The 26,643-nt window shown below is 40.9% G+C and overlaps 1 protein-coding gene across 1 annotated transcript in view; it reads left to right on the top strand.

Moving 5' to 3' along the window:
• The window catches only part of CSMD1 (CUB and Sushi multiple domains 1), a 1,867,828-nt gene that overhangs the window by 753,712 nt on the left and 1,087,473 nt on the right, over positions 1 to 26,643 (top strand). The gene's annotated exons all lie outside the window — the stretch shown is intronic.

Raw genomic sequence — 26,643 nt, 5'->3', positions numbered from 1 at the left:
GCTCAGCGGGCCAGCAGTGGCAGTAGTCCCCCCATCCCCCAGCAGGCTTAGTTTAAAGCCCGGTGAAGCAGGTCAGCCAGCCTGGCTGAGAAGAGCCTCCTCCCCAGGGGAGAGTGGTGGAGGCCATCTCTTCCCAGCAGTTAACTCAGTTAACTCAGTTATTGTTTCCTCAGCTAATAAAGTTCTCAGTTGTTCAGGATATTATCTTCCTGTAAAGAGACAGCACCTTCACTTTATGACACTTGTTGAGTGAAGGAGTGCCCGTAATGCAGGGGCAAAGGAGCCTGGGCCTGGGGACCTATGGCCCAGTGTCAGGGTGCAGGCACCTGAGGCCCTCTGGTCCTACTCATCTGCAGAGGGCTCCTGTCCACATGGGTGAGTTGCTACCGGGCCAGAGCTTAACAGATCCAGAGAGCCTGTCACTGTGCAGGGCTGGGGCCACCAGCATCAGCAGGAGCGGGGGGGGAATACAGGTGTCCAGGACATGCAAGTACACACACACACACACACACACACACTTTCTACTCCCAACCTAATCTTCACTGCCAGGAGTAAAGCTCAGACCTTAGAGCTCTTCTGCCTTGGATTTCTTGAATGCCTGTACTTAGCCTCACAGTCTAGCTCAATTAGAAGAGGAACAAGACATAAATTGTGCATGGATTTTGAAACAGAAGCTATCGTGAAACAAAAGCTTTTTTTTAAGGCTTTGTGAAAGAATTATGATGTTCACCTTATATAATAAAGATGCAATAGGCTATTTAGACATTTATTTCCCTTCAGATATTTTCTTCAGGAAAGGGTTTTATTTTTTCCATAGGTTGATTGTGAGACTGAACAGGTTGATGATTTGATCATCAGGAGCTCTAGGAGTCTGCAGTTCAGCTATGTCCAAGTAATTTATAGTACCCTGTAATCAGATGTTGTCCTCGTAACTACTCCATTGGCAGGTTCAGGCATTTATATTTTCATTTAACAATATAAATGTCACTAGAAGTGCCAATAAATACTGACAAATCCCTGAAAAGGTCAAATTGGTTCTATAACTCAAATATCTTTCTGATGCTAATGGTTTTCAAGGTTTTGTGTGAACACTTAAAAATAAATAGCCTTTCATCAGGACTTTGCAACCTTTTTTTTTTCATGTACACTTTTCTCTCATCCAAGTAGTGCTACTGTTTTCCAGATAATGTGGATATTAACACTTTTACTACAGAGGTGCATTATTTCCTTTAAGGTTTAAAAGCACATTAGCAAAACGGGAAAGAAATAAAAGGGGAAGTGCTGACAAAGCTGGCACGAAATAGTGTCCTTACAGGCAAGCACTGCTATAGGAACTAATGTGAGCCTTGATGGTGCATCTACACATGTGATCAGTGTTCCTCAATAAACTCCAGTGCAGTTCACACCAGTCAGCTGGTCCTGGGTGCAGCATCTTTGTATGCACCCAGGACTGTAGCAGTTTGAGCCGGGGCGGAGCAGCCACAGGCTGGCAGCAGGTTTGGGAGCCAGTCCCAGGCTCCAGGTCACAGCATCAAGCAGTGGAGGAGCTGGCTGTGGGGCCAATGACTGGAGCCACATGGCTAGGCAGTAGCCAAGAGTCTGTCCCCCTGCTGCCTGGGCAGGCTGGTCATAATTTATGCCCAGGTCAGCATTTACTATTTTATGGCAATCAAAATTAGTTTCCTGCAGTCTAATAGCATTGCATGTGTAGACTGTGGTGCTTTACACTGCAGAAAATTAGTCTACTGTGAAGTTAGGTGTATACGTAAATGCACCTAGAGATGTTTATTCTCTCCCTTCTAGTTTCAAGTACACCAAAGCCACTGCCCAGTTCAGCATGTACATTGGTTCAGTGCCCACTAATTTTCATACTAGTAGGTGGAGTTCCTGTTGGAGGCAGAAACTTATTTTTTAAACCTCATGTTTAACCTCCCTAAAATATCCCTGTTTTCTTTTTTATTTAATTTAATTTGAAAAGGGGAACTGATGGTTCATGTAAGAGAAGCTGGATAATCTGGTGCTGATGCATGAATTCTGACATTATTTTAAAGAGTACCAACAACAAAGATTTAAGATGGTAAAACATGTTAATCCTACCCTGTCCATATTCAGCTTACTCCACTTTTCACGTATGAAGGGATGCAAGGTTAATAGTTGTCATTGATTTATAATTGAACTGGAGAATCTGTATGGAAACATTTAATCAGGTGCTCTACTTAAGACATCCCAAAAATTCACTGTTAATAGGGATGGTAAATTTTTTCTGCAATATCATTTTGCTGGAAAAAATACTTTGTACATAAGTTATTGCTGTTCAGAAAGGCTAGGTACAGACATTACACTTTTACCATTATAAGTGATTGGAAGCTGGTCTGTACCCATAGCAGAACAGAAGTTCAGCACACAGAATTGGTCTGTACGTGTAGCAGAACAAAAGTTCAGCTTGCATAGACTGATTTAAAAATGATGGAACCTGCTCTAAGATTTGTCCTGTCCCCCACCCCCTCCAAACGGTGAATGTGTGTTCTGTTGGCTACTGATCTACACTGCTTACAGAAAACCTCATAACTTAGATCGATTTTGCCTCAAACGTTTTGAATGTCTGTACCTAGCCCAAATAATCTTTACTGTAGTCAGATCAGTAACTGCTTAGTTAATAAGTTGTATCAATGGAGAATTGAATGGCTGATAAAAAGGGTATTTTTCTATAATTTGTTCATTATGAATTTTATATCAGAGACTTATCAGAACAGAAAAAACAGATGAAGTACCAACTGGCAAGCTTTCCCTTAATGTATCATAAGAGCTTCATGGACCTGGGGAGAATGTAATCATTCAAACCCTCAGCTGATTCCGACCTGTTACTATTTTCAGCAAGAACTGGGAATTATATGTTAGCCTTCAGATTACGCATGTCAAAAAATTCAGTTACATAAACTATGGAAGCAGACCAAAACTTCAGCTATAACCACAACAGTTTTAGACCTCGTGGGCATCTATACCTAGGGTGACCATGTGGGACAATGTGAAATCTGGCATACTGCCCCCTTCTCCTCCCCGCAACCCCACTGCTACTGGGAGAGGTGGGGTGGAGCACCACTAGTATTACCATTCAGATGCCTAAGGAATCAATGCCCCATTGTTTTCTTCATTGGTGTTAACAATCCCCTTTTTAATGGTCATTTGACTAACCAAGCTAACCTATTAGGGCAACCAAGCTAACCTGTTAGGTGTGGAGTGTCTTCTAGTGTTTCCTATTCATAGCTCCTGCTGCCTAGCCTCCCTGCCCTGTGCCTGAGAGGCTGTTTTAATTTTCATTGGCTGAAATCTGAAACTGTCCTGGCTAAGCTGGGATGTATAGTCACCCTAGTCATACCTCATGTGTCTGTGATTCTTCCACTGATGTCTAACACTTTTTACACATGGCTAGAGAAGAGAATACACTTTTGAGTATAGCCTTTCCCTCCTGTGTTGCAGCTTCTGAGTTCATCTTAAATTGTGCGTGTCAAATACACCCTAGAAATGTGTTTGCATCAATTCTCTCTCTCGTATTCTTCTGCACAATTTGTGAGTTCCCATATTGTTTCAGTGCTGAATATGTCTGTAAAGCAACACTGCAAAAAGTTTTCACTTTTTCTTTTTTAAAACAAAGCTTCTTGTGCACATAATTCTGAGAATTTCCATTCAGATTGAATCACATCATTGGTATTAGGGAGCTATATCCTGAGGTCTTTGCTTGGTTTCACTCATTCACTCACTCATTCAAGGGACTTTCATAGGTTAATAATGCCTAGAAAGTATGGAATGCCACTAACATTTGTCTCTGCCTTATAGGTTATAGTGCTGTGGTCCTTTGTTTTGTTTCTTTTTTTTTCCTTTGCACACTTGATATACACATATAGCTTGCCTCATTGTTCTGGCAGCTGAAAACTTCCTCAGTTCTTTCTTCACTGAAATCTGTAGAGTTGCCTCAGCGTAGTATTGAAGAGAGAGAAGTCTTAGGGCCTGGTACTGCAGTTCTCTGTGAAGATGAAGAGAAAACAAAGAGATGCAGAGGAAGATTTTCAAAGTCACAACAGGTGGTCAAGTACCCAACTCTCACTGAAAACCAATGTCTACTAAGCGCATCCCTGAAACATGGAAGGTGCCATATTTTAGCTGATTTTGAAAATATATGCTTCATTGCTGAACAAGAAAGAAAGATTATTGAGCCTCCCTGCCTTCCTGACATCTGACACCCACAGAGATGAGAACAGCCTTATCTGCACATCAAGGAGCAACTCACACAAAGACCCAGGGAAGCAGACTTCCAGTCTCAAAAGACCCCTGTGCAAAATTAACCTTCTTTTCTACCCAAGAGGATTTTTACCATCTTGGATTTGTCCTTATCCTGAAGAAGGGGGTGTGTGCCTGAAAGCTTGCATAGAGAGAGAATTTTTTTTTGTGATTCCTTAGTAGGCCTAATAAAAGGTGTCATTTCTGAATCAAGAGTTCTAGAGTTTTGCATTTCTTAATTTCTGTTGTGTCTTTTCGAATATCCTCTACAATTTCTCTCTGTAAAGGGATGAAACCTGCAATGTGCTGATGATTTCAGCATCAATTCACAAAAACTGAGAGACCTAATGAAGTTAATGAATCGTACCGATCCACTTATAGTTAAGCAGGTGCTTTATGGGTTTAAGATCTCAGTATCTCAGTATGCAATATAAATCACATTTTTGTTTCTTCACCATGAGGAATACTTGCTGAGACATGAGCTATTACTTGTCTTGTATTATTGACCTATTACTTGTCAATATGAAGACAACTTTAATGTCAATTTATTTTTGAGCTCCTTCATATCTTCTTAGGCTATCTCAGGAGGGGTTTATATAGAAAAGAGTCTTGTTCTGAGATCTACATGTTTGCTAGAATTTCCTTTCATTTTTACTTAGCCATCATATTCTTGCTTCCTAGATTCATACACTGGTTGTAATGTCTTTTTGGTGAGCTACACATAAATGTTTTTTCTTGACTCTTTATCAGATTGGCAATATTATAGACGAGCAGGACATTGGCTGCTGTGGTTCCCCCACTTTACCTGTGGCAGGTTAGGGTGTTAGTTCTTTGTTGTGTGGGGACTGAGGGCAGTCTTATGTAGAGTTTAGATGGTGGTTGTATGGGATGGTTTGGATAGGGATGATCCTGCCTCAGGTAGGGTGTTGGACTAGATGACTTCTGGGGGTACCTTCTAGCCCTACTTCTCTATGACTTCTGTGACTGTTTTGGAAATGGAAACTTTAATCAATTGTTTCGTAAGCCTTATGGCTATGCATTTTTTCTTTCTATTGTATTTATAATGACTTCCTTCAATACTTACATCCACTGCCAATATCCATGTCCTTTTCCCAATGTTATTATTATTAAACTATATGGTTTTATATCAGAAAGTCTCTACAACTTTTAGGCAACTGAGAAAGATTTTAGAATTACAACAGCAAAAAAAGGATACAAATTCCAAAATATGCAAAGCTACTGAGGAAATTATAGTTATGAATTTGATTGATGTGTTCTGCAATATTTTTTAAATCTGGCATGCACATAGAGTCAGTATTTATCTTTTTATTATTCTTCATGATTAGCATTGATATAAAGTACTAACTGGGGGCATCTACAAGTGTGCTTTACTGTGGAGTTGTCTGCAAAGTTCCACAGTAAAGTGTCACTGTCTGCACGTGAGGTGTTATTAAGCTGAAGTAATCTAACTAAGTCTACTGTAGACTGGTTCTGGCCAACACAAGTACTGTTCTGTGGTGGAGTTATTTAGTGCACCACACCACACATGTAGACAGTGACCAGGGCTGGCTGGGGCATGAGGGTGCTACAGTGCAGAACTGCCTGCCAGTTAGCCCCACCCTGAGACAACCTCATGTCCCATCCAGCCCCTCCACAGCACATTGAGACAAGGTGGTGCAGCTCTGGGCTGGCAGGCTAGATTCTTCCCCACTGGGGCTGTGCTCTGACAGCTTAATGTGTTGCAGTCCTGGGAGCATGTGTAAATGCTGCACCCAGGAGCAATAAAATCTGGCATGACGTGCACCAGATTTTATTCAGGTACACTAATTTCATATCTAGATGCTCCCACAGGACAGTAGATAATAAAAAAAACCTTGCAAGAAGGCAGCTTGTACAATATAGATATGGCAAGTTGAAACCCCATGTGTTCATGTTTTTCTGGATGGAGTAGAGACACCGAATTCTGGATTAGATCGATCTGGTCAGATACAATGTTCCCTCTAAGAAGCAGTCGTCCGTGAGCACACTGCCTCGGTCCGTGAGCACACTGCCTCGGTCCATGAGTGCGCTGCCTTGGTCTGTGAGTATGCCACCTCAGTCCGGCATGGGACATTTACCAAACGGGGCTGGAGGCTGGGGCCAGGAGCCGGGGGCTGGAGCTGGGAGCCAGGAGCCAGAGGTCAGGGGCTGGAGCTTGGAGCCAGGGGTGACACCGGTGGCTGGAGGCTGGGGCCAGGGGCTGGAACCAAGGGCCAGGGGCTGGAGCTGGGAGCTGAGGGCCAGGTACTGGAGCCAGGGGCTGGTGGCTGGAGGCTGGGGCTGGGGGCCAGGAGCCGGAACCTGGTGCAGGCTCCCTGGCTCTGGGGAAGTGCTCTACTCCCCTGCATCAGGGCAGGGGAGTGGTGCACTTCCCCAGAGCCAGCAGAGCCCGTGCCAGCCCCCCGCCCCAGCCTCCATCCCTGCCGGCTCAGAGACCTGCTGCCTGCCAGCCCTGATGCAGGGGAGCAGAGCACTTCCCCAGAGCTGCTGGAGCCTGTGCACGTCCTTGAAAAGGCTTTGTATGGCCACACTTCTGTTGTGTGTGGCTGCGCACATGTGCATCTTAGAGGGAACTTTCATCAAATAAGAGGGGAGATGCTCCCCACCTATGAAAACCTATCAAGAAACCTTCAGAAAATTCAAATTATTGGAGCTGGTTAAGGACATCAAATTTTCAGTTGTTTCCGTTTCCTTAAACTATGGTTAAAGTAGAAATACATTATTGAACAGAATTTGAAATAAGACTCCCTTCACAGCAGGATTTTTTCCTATAAAAAGAGTTTACCATACTAGTGAGCATGGAAGAAATAGTTCATTCGTGGGTGAGAGAGACGTGATAAAACAATTTTGTAGGTGAACACATGGAAAAATAAAAGGAGGCCATGCTTACTTCTTTTCTCTGTCTGGCAGTAAATTAAACCACAGAAGCGAAACAAACCAACCTCCCCCTTGCCGCGCCCCCTCCAAAAAAACCCCTGACCCCTCAGATCATAATTTATTAACTGCTAAAGGAATGCAAGAATTTATTTTTCCTTTCTTCTTTGAAATCACTTTGCTTCTCTACTGGGTGAGGAAGGGACCAAGGGTTTTGAAATGTGATTTAGCTGGTAAGTACTTTTATATTTAAATAGGACCTTTTAATGTTTTAGGCAGGCTTCCTTTCAAACAAAGTTACATACAGTTAAATAAAACATTTGAGGGCAGGAAAACAGATAAAAGTGTTATTTAATTTTGTTCTTTAATTTGCCTTACTTTTGTGATAGATTATTTGTGTGTGTAAAGTGTGTGACAACTGAGGGACCTGTCTTTTAAACAAGGTTAACGTCAGTAGGTTTTCCTTGAAGATTTTAAAGTCTTACAAATCTAAAAATGTTGAAATCCAGTATAATAAAGAAACATGTATGCAGCAGTTTGATGTGTGATCTCCTGTTATGATATATTTCAAGACACAAGTGTTTATGGCACCCTCATGATGGATTTATCATGGGTGCATCCAGATTTTCTGGATTTTGGTTTAGTTTTTACTTAATAAACTAATACTTAGATAAGAGAAGGACCAAACTTATTTTTTTTAATGGTAAACTGAATAGTTGCTGTGCCTGAGGAAATGTACTGGGATGTTTATAGATATTACAGTGAGGGACATCAGCCTCTACTTTTTCAAATGTTTCTGTAATTCTTTGTATATCCTTTGTGCCTGGATCTGGAAGAGGGTTAAAAGTACATATACATTTCAAAGATTTAACTGAAATGTGTAAGCTTACCCTAGCTGGCTTTAAACTAGTTTGCTAGGATCTCAGTCACAGTTCAGGAATAGCATGAAGCTATGAGGGATGCAAAGTCAAATCTCCATAGATACTTGAATGACAAGCTTACACAGAGCACTGGGTTATTTGCCTACACTGGTATCAAAGTACCTGAGCTAGTTAGGTTGAACTTAGCTCAAATACATAGACATAGTTTGTCATTATACCTTTGATGACATCCATCCATATCCTAACTGTACGCACTGATCTGATAACAGACAATACACATAAACCAGTTTGAGTTATCAGAAACTTGTTTAAATCAGTTTCAAAATGGCTGAAACTAGTTTAAGATAAACCTGGTTGAATGTATTATCAGACTTAACTGATTTGGCTCAAATCAGTTTATGCAATGTCTTTCCCAGACCCCTTTCTAGTTTAAGATAAACCAGACACCCCCAGCATCCCAGCATGCTCTCTGGGTTTGGTGGGGCTCTCTCCTCCACAGCAGAGTTCACCCCTTCCCTATGCTCCCTGACTGGAGCTCCAGTAGAGACTGCAGACACACCTGGGACTGCCTGCCTTCCCCCTGCCCTTCCCCCTCACCTTGCTACTCACTGCTCAAGCAAGGACCTGTCCCTCAATTCCTCCCTGCCAACTCCCACGGCATGGACCCCAGCCCCATGGACTCTAGGCACCTGGTATGCTAGCTCATGCTGAGAGGTGTCTCTGTGTGTCTCTCTCTCCAATGTCACTGGGACAGATAGACATCACAGTGACTGCTTAGGGCTATTTGGAGCTAATCAACAGGTCAGTCTGGCCCTGCTGTCACCAAGGAGAAGAACTACATGTGGGACCCTGAACCAGAGAAGAGTGGCAGAGGGTGATGAGAGCCCATGATGGAAGTTGCTCTCAGAGGATGTGAGGAAGAGGTTTTCTTCTTAAAATGGTAGCAAGCTTTTTCTTTCACAGTGTTTGTTATACTGGTGCTTTGGGTTGGGACAGTGAGGGGTGGTCTTTGGAGATCCCATTAGTGCCCTAGCGGTACGTAATTGCCTTGAACCCTGCTAGGGACAGGCTCAAGGCATTGTAATGGAGCAAGTCCAGTGCCCAGAGCAGGGCAGAGCTTGAAGGCCAGTGGGCCCAGAGCCTGAGATGAGCAGGACTGATTTTAGGGCCTGGAAGACTTGAAGCCCAAGAAGGGAAGGGACTGAGGCCAGAGGCCCCAGCACCTGAGGGTGCAGAGACAGGAATTTGGGAACCCCAAAGCCTAGTTTAGTTAGTGAATTAGAGTTAAAGGGTTCAACAAAAGGAATAGGTCAGAAGCCGAGAAGGCCCTGGAGCACTACCGCAAGCATTAGGATTGTGAAATAGTGTCCTGATTAGATTAAATCATGGGAAAGTAGGCCTGGAAGGGACCTTATAGGGTCATCTATTTCAGCCTCTTGCTCAAGGTAGGATCATCCCTGACTAAACCATCCCAGCCAAGTGACTGACTAACCTGCTTTTGAAAGTTTCCAAGGATGGAGATTCCATAACTTCTCTCAAAAGCCTGTTCCAATACTGGACCACCCCCTAGTCAGAAACTTCCTCCTGACCTCCTGCATCTGTTGTTCCTAATCCTGTTCCCTACATGGAGTCACAGAGAAAATCCGATTCTCTCTATAGTCATCTTTCAGGAATTTGAAGACTCTTATCAAATCTCACACAGGAATACTGTGGCAAGTATATTGATTATTATGCTGTCTAGTTTTTCCTGGTTCCTGACCCTGGCTTCTGCTTTCCTTGGACACTGGCCATGGATTTCCCTGAAGATACATTTCCTCATTCCTGATCCCTCATTTGATTCAATGTTTGGGTTTCTCCCTATGGACTACCATTTGGACTGTGTAACCTAGCTGTAATGTTTTTTTTTTTTTGGATCCTGATCCCTGGTTTGTCTTGTTCCTCATGCTTTGCCCTGTGGCTTGCTCCTTGAGTATGGTAACTTGTTTGCTGTTTTTCTAGACCCTGACCCTGACCTGTGTACTGGATTCAACCCCTGGATTTCCCTCTAGATCTGGTAACTTAGCGTCTGACTTCTAATACGGTCCCATTAATGGCCTAACCATTAGGCATGACTGGCTACACCCTGATCCCTAATAGCCAGAACCCATTCATTTATGTTGCCCTGCTTTGGAATTTTTCCAAACTGTTGTCATTCTTCCTGAAGTGTGTGCCTGTAACTGCACACAGTACTCAAGGAAGGCTTTATGAATGCTGAATAGAAAGTAAGAATTGCTTCCCTTGATTTGAAAGTGACACTCCTGTTAATACTACCCAGAATGTCATTGGCTGTTTCTGCAACTAGATCACACTGGCTTATATTTTGCTTATGGTTTAGCTTATGGTCCACCATAATCTCAACATACTTCTTTGCAGTACTTCAACCTAGCCAATCATTCCCCAGTCTGTATTTGTATATGTGGTTATTCTATCCCAAGTACAGGACTTTGCACTTTCCCATGTTGAATCTTATCTGACTACTTGTAGGGCATTTCTCCAGTCTGTCCAGGTCATTCTGGATCTTAGTTCTGCCCTCCAGTGTGTCTGTAATTCTACCCAGCTTAGCACCATCCATGGATTTGCTAAGGGTACACTTGATCTCATCATGCAAATCATTAATGAAGATACTGAACAATACTGAACCCAGGACAAGCGCTTGGGGAACCCTACTTGATGCCTCCTCCAAACTAGACATTGAGTCACTGAGGATTACTTGCTGAGTACAGTGATCCAACCAGTTATGTATCCATCTTATGGTACTTTTATCTAATTTGAATTTCCTTAGTTTGTTGATGAGGACATGGTAGAAGACAGTGTCAAAAGTCTTGCTAAAATCAAAGTATAACACGTTCACAGCTGTCCCTTCATTTAGAGATCCTGTTTCTTTATCATAGAAGGAAATCAGATTGGTCAAGTATTGCTTGCTCTTGGTGAATTCATGCTGGCTGTTTGTGATCTCCTTTTTTCTTCTCTAGGTACTTCACAGTGGATTCTTTGAGGACCTTCTCTATGATCTTTCCAGGTATCAAAGTTAGGCCACTAATCTGTAGTACCCTAGATCCTCTTCCTTTTTTCCTGTGCTATATTCTGTCTGCACTATATTTGCCCCTTCACAGTCATCCAGGATCTAACCCAACTTCCATGATTTTTTATAAATGGTAGCCAATGGCTCCTAAATTATCTGAGCCCAAGTCCTTCAGTACCCTTAGTGCATCCCATTCAGCCTTGACAATTCAAAAGTATCTGGCTTTCCTAAGGAATCCCTAATTTGTTCTGCAGTTATCCTAGGCTGTTTTTTTATCTTCCCTATCTCTGCTGCCAACTGCACTCACCATCTAATATATGCTTCTGTCTGTGAAAACTGAAGTAAAAAAGGCATTAAATACTTCAGCCTTGTCTCCACCTTATGTGACCATAAGGAATCACTGGTCTTCCTCTTACATTTGTGTACTTACAGAATCCCCTTTTATGTGTCTTTATGTGCCTTGCCAACTGCATCTCAAATTGTGTCTTGGTCTTCCTAATTTTCTTCCTGTTTGCCCACCCGATACTCTTATACTCTTCTCTAGTACTGTGAACAAGTTTCCATGTTTTATAGGATTTTTTCATCATTAAGACTGGGTGATGACAGTTAGAAGCAATCATTTTTGTAAATTTAACTTGTATACACAGTTGATAAATACTGAGGAAGGAAACATGAAGTTTCCAGAAAAATTCGAATACTGCCTCATTGACATTTTCTGAGTAATCTTCCCAGAAACAGGAGAAGTGCTGCAGTTCTATATCTGAAAAGACTGTCATCATCAAGTAATCCTTTGAGGCCTTACCAGCACCTTCTTTAACATGACTAGCATTGTAATCTCTTAATCCCCGCTAATAATAACCTAATTTTAGATATTTAGATCAGATGAATACAGTTATTCATCAGTTACAGTTAAAGGATATGCTTATCTGTTTCAAAGGATGCCCAGCACAGGAATGGAGGAATCTGTAAAATCATTACAATTTTTTTTTTCAGCAGTGCTTAGCTAAAGTTATTTTCTTGTCATACAATTTAACAATAAGGTATGGAAACTTTTGTTTTCTCTATAAAACTGGTTCAAGAGGCTTGAACAGCAGTGCATGGCTGAAAATGTTGTTTTTTATTGTTGAGTGTTTTATTTTCCATTTACATTTCTGACAATAGGTAACTGTGAAAGAAAGCAAAATAAATTAGCTGAAACCTCGTGTCTATTAGGGATGTGGGAAATTTCGCCACCAGTTTTGTTTCAACACTGTTTTGACTCATTTTGAGGTTAAAACAGCAAAATCAAAATGGAACAGATATGGTGGGAACAGCCACAAAACAAAATGAGGCAAGCGGAAATGTTTCGCTGTTTTGATGCTGTTTCAACGTTTCACCTATAGGCTATAATGGGGAAGGTTGAAATGGCCTATAACTTTGTCATTTCTGGCCTGATTTGGAGGAAGGATGACTTCTTGGGTCTTGCTTGAGATGCATTGGTAAGCCAGGGTTTTATTTGCTTTGCCAGCTGTGGCATCGCATCTTGTGGTCAATCATGACCCTTAAGTCTCTTTTGGTCATGGTGCTGGTGAATGTAGCACTGCTGAGCCTATAAGTATATGGGGTTTTTTTCTCCTGAGGGGGAGCACCTTGCATTTCTCTGTGCTGAATGCCATCGGGTTTTGATCTGCCCACCTTGCAAGCCAGCCCAGGTTGGCCTGACTCAACAGCCTATCCTCTAGCTTGATCACACTTCCCCACAATTTGGTGTCATCTGCAAATTTAGCCAGTCCACTTCTGACACCCAAATCCAGATAATTTATTAATTTATTAAAAAGTACTGCTCCAAGTATTGAGCCCTGGGGAACACCACTGGTCACCATGCATCATCACTTTCTGGGGCTGACCACTGAGCCAGTTCCCCAGCCAGTGGAGTGTAAGTTTGTCAAGGTTGCAGTTCCCCAATTTTGCCATGAGGACATCGTGGGAGATCAAGTCAAAGGCTTTTTTAAATTCCAAAGGTATGATGTCAACCTCTTCTCCATTGTCCAAGTGATGTGTCATCTGGTCATAGAAGGAAATGAGGTTGGTCAAGCAAGACCTACTTGCAATGAAGCCATGTTGGCTATCTCTCAGAATGTTGCCTTCCATTAGCCTGTTGTTGATGGTTTCGTTGATGATTTTTTGCAAGCTCTTTCCAGAGATTGAGGTTAAACTGATTGGCTTGTAGTTCCCTGGATCTTCCATCCTTCCTTTCTTGAAGATAGGCACCACATAGCCCCCTTTCCAATCTTCTGGAACCTCTCCCAAGCTCCACAACTTCTCAAATATCCTCACCATTGATAATACTATGATGTCAGTTTGCCTGAGGAGGATGATGCCAGCTAACTTTTTTAGCACTCTTGGGTGTATTCCATCAGGGTCAGCTGACTTGTGGATGTCCAGCCTCTCAAGCTGATCCCTCAAAGGTCTTCACCTATTATAGGCATATGTTCACCTTTCTGCACCCTATCAGTCAGGGTGATCCCCTTGGGCTGGTGGAAAAGCAATGCAAAGTAAGCGTTGAGGTGTTTTTCCTGGGTGTTGGTTGTTAACTGCCCCATTTGGTTCAGCAAGAGTCCAATGTTTCCCTTGTTTTTGTTTTTTTTTCTGACTTCCCATGTATCTGAAGAAGGACTTGTTATTGTCCTTGAGTCCCATAACCAGTTTGTGTTTGGTTTCCACCTTGGCTTTTCTGATCTACTCCCTACAGGTGTGGACCAGTGCTGCATAATCCTCCTTAGTGGTATTTCCTAACTTCCATCCCTTATGAACGTCTCTTTTTAGATTTAGGAAGTCCATGAGTTCCCTATTGAGCCAAGGGGGTCTCCCGGCCCTTTTGCTGCCTTCTTCTGGGCTGGGATGGACTTTCCTTGTGCTTTTAAGATTGCATCCTTAAGGAACAACCAGTCATTTTAGACTCCCCTCCCTGTCAGATCATGGTCTCTCAGGGCCTCAACAACCAACCTCCTGAGTTTGTGAAAATCAGCTTTTCTAAAGTTGAGGATTTCTGCATTGCTGACAGATTTGCCAGCTTTGTGATGAATAGAGAAAGTGATCAACTCATGATCACTGTCACCAAATTTCCCTTCAATCCTCAGGTCACTCACTAAGTCATCCCCTTTGGCCAGTACCAGATCCCGCAGCACCTTTATTATTGGTTCAGTCTTCCAACTCTACCATAATTATTGCTAAGAGTTCTCTCCTCCCCATATTCTGACATCTGACATTGAGAAGATGCAGTCACTCTGTAAACTCTTGACCTAAAGTCTAGGATTTCTTGTTCTTTCTGAATAAATTGTGTCTCATTATTCCACCAGCTAATACAACTGAGATTCATGTTCTAAGTTAGATCAACTGACTCCATGGGATTGTGTGAAAAATAATTACCTAAGGCTGTAATTTCCAGGATTTTATTATCCTGATGGATAAGCAGACACAGTACTGAAATGACACATGGTAGATTCCACTCATAATCCTTGAGCTGCAAAACAGGTCCTACCACTAGCATAACTCTCTGACACTTTCTATCAGATATTTTATTTTCATGAAGACTGGAACTGAATGATTTAGTCTCCTGTGAATGAAACTTTCATGGCAACATATTTTTTAATGTTATGTCCACTTCTGGTTTTAAACTTTGTAATGTGTAGTCAGCTATAATAAACAATGTAACTCTTATACTTATTAAATAAATTAGAATTACAAACCACTATTTAAGTATAACGTTATATGAAAATAAGTTGTAAAGGTGTATTCTATAGTTATATATTATCATTACAGTTCTTACTTTTGATTAACAAGGGGCAAACTGGGCTATCTTTAGCTTGATTCCTTGATTGGAGGGAGGGGAAAGGGAAGAATGGTGATAGCTGGTCAGAGCAAGATAAGGCATCACTCAATAAATTGTAAGTATCTATAATCTTATTCTTTCTGCCATATCTTCAACTAAAATATTAAATAAAATAAAAATATATATTCTTTGTAGCCTGAAAATTGAAATAACTATTTGGCAATGTAGTAAAGATTGAAGGTAAGCATTAAGGTTTGGATGTAAATATGGAGTGCCTGTATTATTCTTAACCACAAATGCCTAAACATTTTGGCTTGTGGGACATTTATGTAAATTAAGTTGTTGAGTACTATTTTTTGTTATGCATTTTGGGTAAACTTTTTGTAAAATAGCCAATTTGAAATCTTAAATGTAAATAAGATATATAGGACTGTATATGATGTGAATATACACACACACACAAAGATAATTTTTAGTTGGGAAAAATCTTTTTTCACATATTCACTGATTTGTTCAAGGATATATAAATAATCTGATACATTATTTAAATTGAAATACTGTTTCATTTTATGTATGTAATTTAGATCTTAGAGATCTCTTGAATTTATTCATAAACAATGAGCCTGTTTGCATTTTGTTAGTGCACGTCTCCATGAAGAATTAACATGATAACTAGACCTTAACATACAAGGAAGCAGAAATGTTTGCTTCAGTCTTCCTTAATTTGTCTTTCTTTTTTTATAGTGGAAGAAATATTAGTGAACTTACTACATGTATTTTTCTGCATTAAAACTGATAATTTAAAGCTAGTTTTTCAAAATTTCAATTCCACACATTGCTAGTGTTCATGAATGCACTCCTGATGAATGGCAGACAAGGTTTTTAAGGTAAAATAGGTATCTTTCATTAGACAAACTAAAATAGTTGATCTTTGCAAGCTTTTGGGTACAAACACCCTTCTTCAGGCTGAGGAAGTCTGCAGTTGTTCTGTGCTCTTCCTGGCTGTGAGAATGCTAGTCAGTGAATATGAAAATTGAGGCAGTCAATGGGTGAGAAACAGGTCAGGGAAGGGAAATGTACACTGGGTGATAAGATACAGTGGTTAGCTAGGGTATCAGATGTTAGGCATGTTATAATGTGTCAAAAATCCAATATTTATGTAACCCTAGCCATGGTGCTACCTGTGGCCACATCTGAATTTAGGGTCCTGGGGTGGCCAACCTCCCAGCCCCTAAGGCTGGGACCACCTGTGCATAGAGTGCTTTCTTGTGGTTTCCCCACAACCTGGAGTACATACAGTCAACTATTTACACTGTTTATTATTTACAAAACAGTAACAGTATGCAAAAAGGGCTGTATTCAATTCAGATTTGGATTCAGCCCAAATCGGGGACAGTGATTTGATTAGTCAATTCAGATCAGTGTCCCTGATTTGATTCAGCCAAATCCAATCTGATTCGATGCTGATTCAGAGAATCAATGGTTTGGCCATAGACACAGCTTTAAATGTTTTTTCAACATTCCTTGAGCTACCAGTGTGGCTTGTGAACCATGCAATGGGGCACGGGGGACCCCCCGCAAGAGCTCAGAGGTGAACCCAGAAGTGGATTGGAAGTTCTTCCAGACCACTTCTGGGTCTACTGGGGACCATGCTAGGGGCACCCCACACTCCTTGGTTTGGCAGTCTGCCACAGGGGATCCCTGGGTGCCCCCCCCCCAGACCCAGGAGGCACCAGTCACGAAGCCAGGGGGTGGGAGTTCCCCAAACGCTCCCTGGAAGACCCGGAAGTGGACTAGAAATGCTTCTGGTCCACTTCCCAGGCTGCTGCCAAGTGTGCTGGGGAGCTGCCCACACTTCTGTGGGACACACCACCCACCCCAGAATCGCAGCCTGCTACCTTGAGCTATGTAAAAAAATATTTAAAGCTGTGTCTATGTCTGAATCACTGAATCTTTCTGAATCTCTCCAAATCAAAAAAAAAGAATGAAAACCCGCCAGACTGAACTCCCACTGTTCCCTTTCCTGCCTTCCATTCTGAAAACAGAAACAGGCTGGGAGCTCCACAGACACAAGTTACAAAAGATGCTACATTTTGTAACATCTTTATCCAATACCTCATGCAATGAGGGGTCAGATTTTTCACCCAATTATCCATTTTTGAAGTGGTTTGCAATCATGCACTTGAGTTTGGTCACAGTTTTAAACTGCTTTTTGTGGCCAGATCAAGAGAAAATGGTCACTTCTGTCTGTAGCCTATAGCTTACATTCTTTGTCACCATAAGTACTGGAATAACAGAAGAGAAGGAAGCCATTGATTAGATGATGAAAATCTCAGCTAGTCATTCTAGCAGTTGTTTCTTTCACACACCCATTTCTTGAGTGCTGAAACCTCACACAGAGCTATTTAAGAACAAGCAAACAACATATAGTTGAGATTAAATACAGGCACTTAAAGTTCTTACTAAAGATTTCTGAAATCAATTATGAAATTAACAAAATCAAAACACAGCCTGGAAAATAAAGTTAACTGTGTGCTTTGATCCATTTTCACAAAGGATGCCTGCTTTTCATTGACTAAATTATTGTTCAAACCATACTTTTTTAAATGTTGTTTTTCAGTGGCCTGCTTATATCAGAGGCCTTTTAGAAAGTTGCAGTATAAATCAAATTACTTTTGCTATCATTTATAATAATGAACTGAAGGAAAACTAGACTTCAAAAATTTTATTTCTTAGAGACTAGCTTTGACTTCTCATAAATTTATTCTTGATTTCATTCCATGCTAAATCTTTTTCCGGGTTGTTTCCCTTAAGTTTTATGTGACCTCTTCTTTTCCCTGAGAAAGGATATTTGTATGATTCTGTAATGATACAGATCATTTGTATAATCTGTGCCAAAGCAGTGAACTGGAAGCTGGGAATGCCAGAGGTCAAAGCTTGCATACAGATACAGAGCTCCTACGAAGATGTTTGTTCTGTGGATCCCCCTGGACCTCTAAATTTATGAATAATCTCTGCTGTATTTTATGTGGGAATAGGAGTATGTATAATAATGAATAATATGGTTAACATCTTCCCTCCTGAATAGGTGCATATGAGTTTTTCCATGAGAGAGGATGCACTAGACCTTTGAAAGTATTCTTAGAGGAGTGTACCAAAATCAACAAAGCTAATACCTAGCAGGCAAGAGTCATGTAGGTGTACCTCTCTGATCACTGTCCCGTGCCAATCTAATTTAGCTGCATTAACTTTCTAGACTTCAGGTCTTACTTTTAAACACACTTACTTTTATGAAACTCGACAAACCTAAACAAAAATTTCATTAAAGTTTAACCAGGAGATAACATGCAAGATACATATATAACATGGGCATGACCTTCTCATCAAGGGCCTAACCTAAGCTTTGCCTTTCTGCAGGCAAGCATAGCTTATCTTGGTTGCATATTGCTCATAATAATAGGAATGGGGCTTACAGTGGTGCACTAACGTGAGATGGGATACTTCTTTATCCATTCATGGAAAGGGCATACAAAAGCCACATGTATCCAGTAATCAAATATTTTTGGTTTGTATAAAACATTTGGAAATTCTCTCTTATTATAAGTATTATACATTGATCACATCTCTGCTGCTTAACAACATCTGTTACCTATAAAGTTTCTTCAGAGACATTAAGGGTCTGGGTTAATACCTGATATTCTGGGTTAATACCTGATATTCACTAGTCATTTATTTGAGAGTGAAAAGAGTTCATCTATCAGTTGTTTCCTGGGATATTTATAAATTGGTTTATAACTGTGACCATTTTTGTTCCTTCTTAATTTTTATAATTGTAAAACCAATTCCAAAACTGCATGCAAGTAGAGATAAAGGTGTCTTAAATTGGATTAACACTAAGCCTGTGAAAGAAAACAACCAGTGATATCCACTTACATTAATCAGTAGCATTTTTCTTTTAAAGATCGGTGCTTGTACAAGCAAACATAATGAACAAAATAAAATGGCTACAAAACCACTAAAAAGTTGCCAAAACAAAGATGACAACTTTTAAGCACTGCACTTGCATAGTAATGCTAAATTTTAAAGCAAAACAATATCAAACAAAGGGCAGAAAAATCCTGGCACTAATACTGCAGTTTCAGCAAATCCTTGCAAGATATTAACAGTAGATGGGCATCAGCTATTGAATTTAACTTAATGCTAGAAATTGCTAACTTATACTACCAGCCAACAAACAATACAAAGAGGGCTAGCAGAGGATTAGAGCAAAGAGGAAGTGAAGGGAAAATTGATGACAGCATACAAAATCCAATAGAGACTCACAACTTTTAAATAAATTAATGAAATAAGACCAAATTCCAAAGAGTAAGCAGAAAATACAACCACCTAGGTAAGCAACAATAAAAAGAAATAGTCACATAGCTCTGGGGGAATATATTGGATAAAGAGCAATCACAACCCTAGCTCTAACTTTGCCTCCTCCAAAGTCTGCTTCTTAAAAAAATGTCACAAACATTTTTCAAGGATTAATTACAAATTTAAAAAGTAGAGATATGAGAAAGAATATTAAGGGGAAATCATAGTTTTATTATCAACATGGTTAGATTTGCTTTTTTGTGAAGCAAAACCTTCATGACGTGCAATATTTTATTCATAAATATTTACATATGGAGATACCATAAACTCTATTATCGTCATCCTCAGCAATCCCTTACAGTTGAAGATACTTTTCTTCCATGATTGTCTTAACTGTGGGTCTGAAGATGGCTGACGAGGCCTATCCAGGATCAGCAGACTCTGTTGTAGATCAGGCATATGTTTCCATGTGGGGTGAGTGGCCCTGGGTTCTTGGTTTAGTCTGCGACACACTGTTTCTGCTCCCATTTTTCTGTCTTTTGTTGTTGTCATAAGGTTTCAAACTACTGAGATCCTTGCAGAAGACTCTTCCTTCATGAGGGGGAGCAGGGGAAGAGCGGGGAGGGGTGCCCTGGGTGATAGTCTCCCACCAATTAATATCAGTGTTGCATTTTTTTCAAATTGGTCTTGAGGTACATCCTTGAAGCACTTTCTCTGCCATCCTCTTGAGCATATGTCTTGCCTGAGCTGGGGGAATAAAATCTGCTTTAGGAGTCTGAAATTGGACATCTAGATGATGGGGCCAGCCCAGCAAAGTAGATGTCAGATGATCATCACCTCAATGCTCATAGTGTTTGTTTAGAAGAGGACATTCATGTTGGTGCACGTGTCAACCTCCTGGATTTGAATTATCTTCTGAGGGCAGCACTGACAGTACTTCCCCAGCAACTTGAGATGTCTCCTGTAGGTTGCCAAGTTCTCAGGTCCATACAGTAAGATGGGGATTATAACTGCTTGATAAGCCATGAGCTTGGTTTTGGAGTCTCACCATGAATCTGAATTACTAGAGTTTGGGTCTGCTCATTAAGAGCTTGTTGATGGAGGACCTTAGTCTTCTGAATGTTGACCATTAGTCCTATTTTCTTGTGTGCCTCAGTAAAGATGTCAATGATTGCCTGAAGGTCTGGCTCTGAGTGTGTGTACACTACAGCATCATCACTGTACTAGAACTCAATGATTCAGGTTGGGGTAGTTTTGGTTTTGGCTTGAAGTTGCCTAAGATTAAACAGCTTACCCTTTGTATGGTAGTTTAGCTCCATTCCAACTGGAAGCTCATTGGTGGTCAAATGTAGCATCATGTTAAGGAAAATTGAGAAGAGAGTTGGAGTGATGATGCAGCCTTGCTAAACTGTCTTCTTAGTATCAAAGGAATCTGTGATAGATCTGTTACTGAGAACCACCACTTGCATACCATCATATATCAGGCAAATAATAGTGACAAATTCTAGCGGGCATCCATACTTCACAAGGATCCTCCACAGCACTTCTCAGTTGACAGCCTTGTAGGCTTTCATGAGGTCAAGAAAGACTATGCAGAGAGGTTTGTGTAGTTCCCAGCATCTTTCCTACAGTTAGCAATCAGTGAAGATAATGTCAGTTGTACCCTTTATGTCCTAAACCCACACTGAGATTATTGGAGGAACTCTTTAGCAAGTGGAAGAAGATGGTTCATGAGGGTTCTTGCAATGATCATTCCTGTGGTGGACAGCAAGATGATCCCTCAGTAGTTTCCATGGTCAGACCTGTCTCCTTTCTTAAAGATTGTGATGATCATGTGGTCATCTGGGATTTCCTCATCCTTTCAGATCCTTCTGATGAGGGCATGGGACAATGATGTGAGATCCTCTCCCCCATGCTTGAAGATTTTGCTGGGGATCCCATCATCTCCAGATGCCTTGTAATTCTTCATGTACTTTCATCACTTCATCAAGGATTGGAGGGATTCTGAGATTATTTCTCACTGTGTGTTGCAGGATAGAGTTAAGAACAGTTTTTCAACAACAGAGCCTTGATTGAGAAGATCTTCATAATGTTCCTTCCAACAAGCATTGATGGCTCCCCTTTCCTTAATCAGATACCCTCTATCTTTAGATCTCAAGGGAGTTGGTCCCCAAGTGCTTGGATTGTAGATGGCTTTGGTGGTACTGAAAAAAACATGGATATCATGGATGCCAACAAGATGTTGAATCTCCTTTGCCTTCTCTTCTCACCATCTGTTCTTCATATTGTGGATCCTTCTTTGGATCTCTGCCTTGGCTTGTTGGAGTTTCAATTTCTTTTGCTTTGATTTGATGGTGTTCTGCCAAGCACAAAAGGCCTTTCACTTGTAAACAATCAACTCTTAGATTTATCAGTCACTTTCTTCAAACCATTCTTGATGTTTCCTGGTAGAGAATACAAGCATCTCTTCACAGGTACTGATGACTGTGGACATGAAGTCACCCCAAGTACTGATGACATCCTCCCGTTGTTGTTGGTTGGAATTTGCCAGGTTTTTTTGTTGAGGCACCTGTGAAAGAGGTCTCATTTGATTGGGTCCTTGCATCCTTCAACACTGAATCACAACATCAACAACTTTTGTTGACGTTGTGATTGCATCTGCTGCAGCCATTGCTTGAAGCCAATCGGAATGACAACCAAGTGGATGAGTGAGATCAGTAGTCATCAGGTCCTTGCATACCTTGGCTAATACGGATATCTTTGTGATCCTAGGCATAAATAATGACATAGTCAATCAAATGCCAATGTCTAGATTGTGAGTGTTGCCATGATGTCTTTTGCCTGTTTTTCTGGTGGAACAGGATGTTGATGATGGTGAGTCCAAGTTTTGTGCATTTAGTCAAAAGTAGGATGCTGTTGGAGTTGACTTTTCCCATTCCTTCCTTGCCAGTGGTTTCATTCCAGAGGCTTGAATCTCTTCTGACTCTGGCTTTGAAATCACTGGCTTTGAAATCACTGAGAAAATTAAGTCTGTCTCCCTCCAAAACACCATAAATGATTTGGTCAAGGTTGGCAATTTCTCCTTGATTCCGTTGGTGGCATCAAGAGTTCAGGCATATTGTCCTGATGACAGTGGCATATCACGTCATGACAGTTTAAGACAGAGTCATGAGGCGCTCATTAATTCTGATAAGGAACTTACTGAGTTGTTTTTTTATGTTCATTCTTAATGGCAAAACCAACTCCATGAAGCTGGTGTTCTCCTTCCTGTTTACCCTACTAGAAGAAGATATAGCCTCATCTTGTTCTTTGAAGAGAATGCATATTTCCTGCTTGCCAGATCTTGCTCAATGCAGCAACATTGATTTTTGTGTTGCCTGAGTTCTTGAGCCATGACTGCAGTGCAGTGCACTGGATATTCACTATTAGGAATGTCCATGAGAATCCTGTTGTTTCCAATCCCAAAATTTGCTGCGTCTCTTCATTGATTTTGACCACAATAAAGGTGATCCCACTGGATGTAGTTGTTTAGTCAGGCAAAAGGTAGTCAGACTATATTTAGAGCACCTTTTCTAGTCCTCTTCCCATGTGGGGTGAGGAAAATGGATCATGAAGAGGGCTGCTCAGTCACAGTACAACTATTGAATCACACTCCTCACTCAAAGTGCTAGACAACCTTCTTGTAACTGCCGTCTTCATATCAGCTTATGACTAGGAGCTTCTGGATCTCACAGTCCTGCTCCTCTCATCATTAGATGGTCACCAAAAGACTTGAAAAATGTGCTGGAAAACTTGTTTTCATGGAAAGTGCCAGTGCTTGATTTCTTTTATTGCAGAGAAACTGCTGCACATAAGCTTCCACAGAATTATTGACAACACAGGACCTTGATTAATGGCAAGGAGGCTAAGATAATTGGAAATCTCATTCTGCTGCAGTCTTCATCCACCTTCTAACATCAGAGATTTTAAAATCATCTTCTGCCTGATTTGCTGTTGAGGACTTGTAGACTCATGACTGGGGCTGGGCAAGCTTGTTGTAATGGCAACCTGTAATGTGGCCATGTCACAGCACCATCAAAGGATATATGTGGTTTTTCAGGAGGGAAAGAATTGCTATTTTCTGTCACCATCACATCCTGGTGATGCTGCCCCTGCTTGGTTCACAACTCCTTATTCATCAGTTACCCCTACTTATTTCACAAGCTAACCTTCCTTGAAGGTCATTCCACTCCCTGGCACCTGTGGACGCACTGGGTAGCAGTATAACTCTGCTGCCAGAATCCCTATTATATTGTAAAAGAAAAATGTAATTGATTCTGTTTCTAAATTATACCAGTATTAGTTCATTGACATTTAGTATGGTTATTGATTATGTCACTAATATATTTCCATGAATTTTTACAGAGGTTCTTTTTGTGGGGCAGAAAACTGAGTTTAAATGAATAATAAGGTTTTAATTTCCAAAGGACTCATCTCATCTGACCATTACAGAAGATGTTTATGGTTTCACTGGGCTCTTTTTCAAGATAACTTAATCAGATCCAGTTTCTGAGGTCTTCAGAGAACACCAGATGGCAATTTGGTCAATTCTAGTGAAGGCTGTATAGACAAGTGCCTCCCTGAAACTGTAAGTAGAAGGAGAATTCATATAGCCAACTAAAATACTTGCAAATTTGTAAGAGCAGGGGATTTGTAAGGGCAGAGGCTCTAACAATTGCAAAAGTGAATGGATGTAGTATCAGACTTAACTGATTTAGGTTAAATTGTTTTATTGAACTTCTGTCCCAGATCTCCTCCAGTTCAAGTTAACTCACAGTCCTTCAGCATCCCAACTTACTTTACGCCTCCCCCACAAACGCTTTCCTCCCAAGGTAGGTGTTCTAGCCTTGGCCAAAGCTGTCTGCCCTAGGTGAGCAAGGAGGTGTGCTCTAGTGCTCCCTGGCCTCTGGCCAGAGCCACTGAAGGCATGTGGCTGCATTTCTGGAATCAAAAGTGAATTTCTGTTCACCTATTTATCAGGCCAATGTATACAGCTTAGAGTAAATGCAAAAATTAAATTGATTCAGCCTCAGTCTTTTTGACTATCTGTAATTAGCCTTCAGCCCCACTGAAGAGATCTAAGGTTAGGATTTGAGGACAGGACTTATGAGATGTTGCTGCAGAAAGTGAAGGCATTTTAAGGCTCTGATAACAGCATACACTCCTGCCAATTATTTAGATACTTGAAATAATCTTCCCTAATTTTGACAGAATCAGCATCCATTAAGATTTCTCTACCCTCATGTTGTTTCTCTTAGCCCGAAAAGTAGCATATGTATGACTGCTCATGTAACTGTGCAAATGTGATGCCTCAGAAACTAATGTAACATGCTTTGATTTGCTTTAAAAACAGAAGAGAAAAAAAAACTTAAAAGAAATGGAGTCTTGTGAATTAGAATACTGCATTTTCATGTGTAACCATGAAGTATCATTATTACTCTATGATTTGATTAGTCTTTCCCTCCCCCTCCCCCCACTTCAGAAATGGCTTTTTGAATAGTACATCAGCATGGCCTTCAGAAGTTTTCAATTAAATTCTATATTCTTTGACTTATTTTTTTACTTTGGTCTGCTTCTCATTATGAAAGCTGCAAGTCTCAGCTTATTTGAAGGGATCTTGCTTATTTCCTGCTCAAGTATTTTGCTAAGAGCTACTTACAAGCCATCTTCATGGCACACATACTCACTCTAATGAATGAGAAATGAGCTGAAGAAAAAGAGAATTCCGGAAACTATTTAGTAGGTCTAATAAAAGATATCACTTCTACCCCAAGAGTATTTTTCTACAGAATTCAGGAAAGTGATGAATCCTAGGCGGATTTGTATAGCGCTTTTGGACTTCTAATCACTTTTAGCTTTCATGCATGTACGTATTTATAAAATTATTACCCACAGGTCAACATGGGATCGTTTTGATTTTCCGTCAGTTTTATTTTAGGTGCAGTAGATGAAATTGTTTGTGGGGCAGTGGGGTTTGATATTTTCACCTTAATATTTGGAATGAAGGGGAAAGCTGTTTGTTTTCTGATTCTGTTATCTTTCTGTAGGAGGAGAATTCGAACAGAAAACTAAGACGCTATCTTACTTTTTCCTCCCACGTTCTGCTTTAAAACTACTGTTCTACTTATTGTTGGCATAGTAATGTTGATAGCGATAGTTTAGGAGTGATAAATAGTGAGCTACCAGATCTGGTTTGTTTGTCACTTAAAAGGAGTGCACATAATTTAAGAATGCAGCCATAGAGGTAGAAAAAATGTTGTCTGCATACTACCTTATTTATTTTGTTTTGTTGCATTTTCAGGATGCTTATAACTAAAGTACTCTTTCTCATTCTATACATGCACTGAAAAAGACATCAAATTCAAAGAAACATGACTAGCTTGGATTTTTTTTTCTGGCCTAATGACTGTATTTCCAATTATTTCAGTACATGAAGGATGTCAGAGTATCACCCTGAGCATCACAACTCTCTGATCACCATAGGAGATGGACATATATAATACTTAGAGCAATTTCAATATTGTTTAAACCTGAAGCAGACAGACATAGAAGTCTGTTGTACCAGTTTAAATCTGCCTGGAGCATTTCAGAAGTGTACCTGGAATAAAGTACTGTTTTTACCCCATTCACTGTAACTGGTTTAGTGTTATGTGTGAACACCAAGTGGTCTGAAATGGATCTGATTGGTCCTCCAGGCATCCCACACTGTGTTGCTCTCCCCCACATACACTGCTTCAACTGCTTGCGCGGGTATACTGGAAGAATTCTATTTTCCTTTTGTTGACACTTTTTTTAACAATGAGTTGACATTGCATAGCTTGTTCAGTAAAAGCTATCTTTCTATCAACCAGCTGTGTCCTTGCTCCTGACTCAATATCAGGCCTTTATTGTGTCAAGCACCCTTTTTCCCTCACCCCAAGACAGGCAAGCACACTGCAAACTGGCCATCTGAAAGCTCTTGAAGCTTACTGAACTCACATACAGGAAAAAATGGAAAGCATAAAAATGGAAACAGCCCCAGCCGTAGGTAGACCCAAAGTATGGTTGCAAACATTTTTTCCCCACACAGACACACTCCCACACACACACACCTACTGAGAGGAATGTGGGGCTGCGCAGCATGCTTTATCCAACCCCCTGGCATCAGAACCATGGCACTTCCACAATTGGAGAACTGTTCAATTGTTATGTGCATCTATACCCCATAGTCTCCTAAATATTAATTTCATAGATTTCATAGATTTCATAGACATTAGGGCTGGAAGGGACCTCGGGAGATCATCGAGTCCAGCCCCCTGCCCAAAGGG

This window comes from Crocodylus porosus, unplaced genomic scaffold (genome assembly GCF_001723895.1).
Source record: "Crocodylus porosus isolate Cpor-Errol unplaced genomic scaffold, CroPor_comp1, whole genome shotgun sequence".
Lineage (NCBI taxonomy): Eukaryota > Metazoa > Chordata > Crocodylia > Crocodylidae > Crocodylus > Crocodylus porosus.
This window is presented reverse-complemented; position numbering and strand designations above follow the sequence as displayed.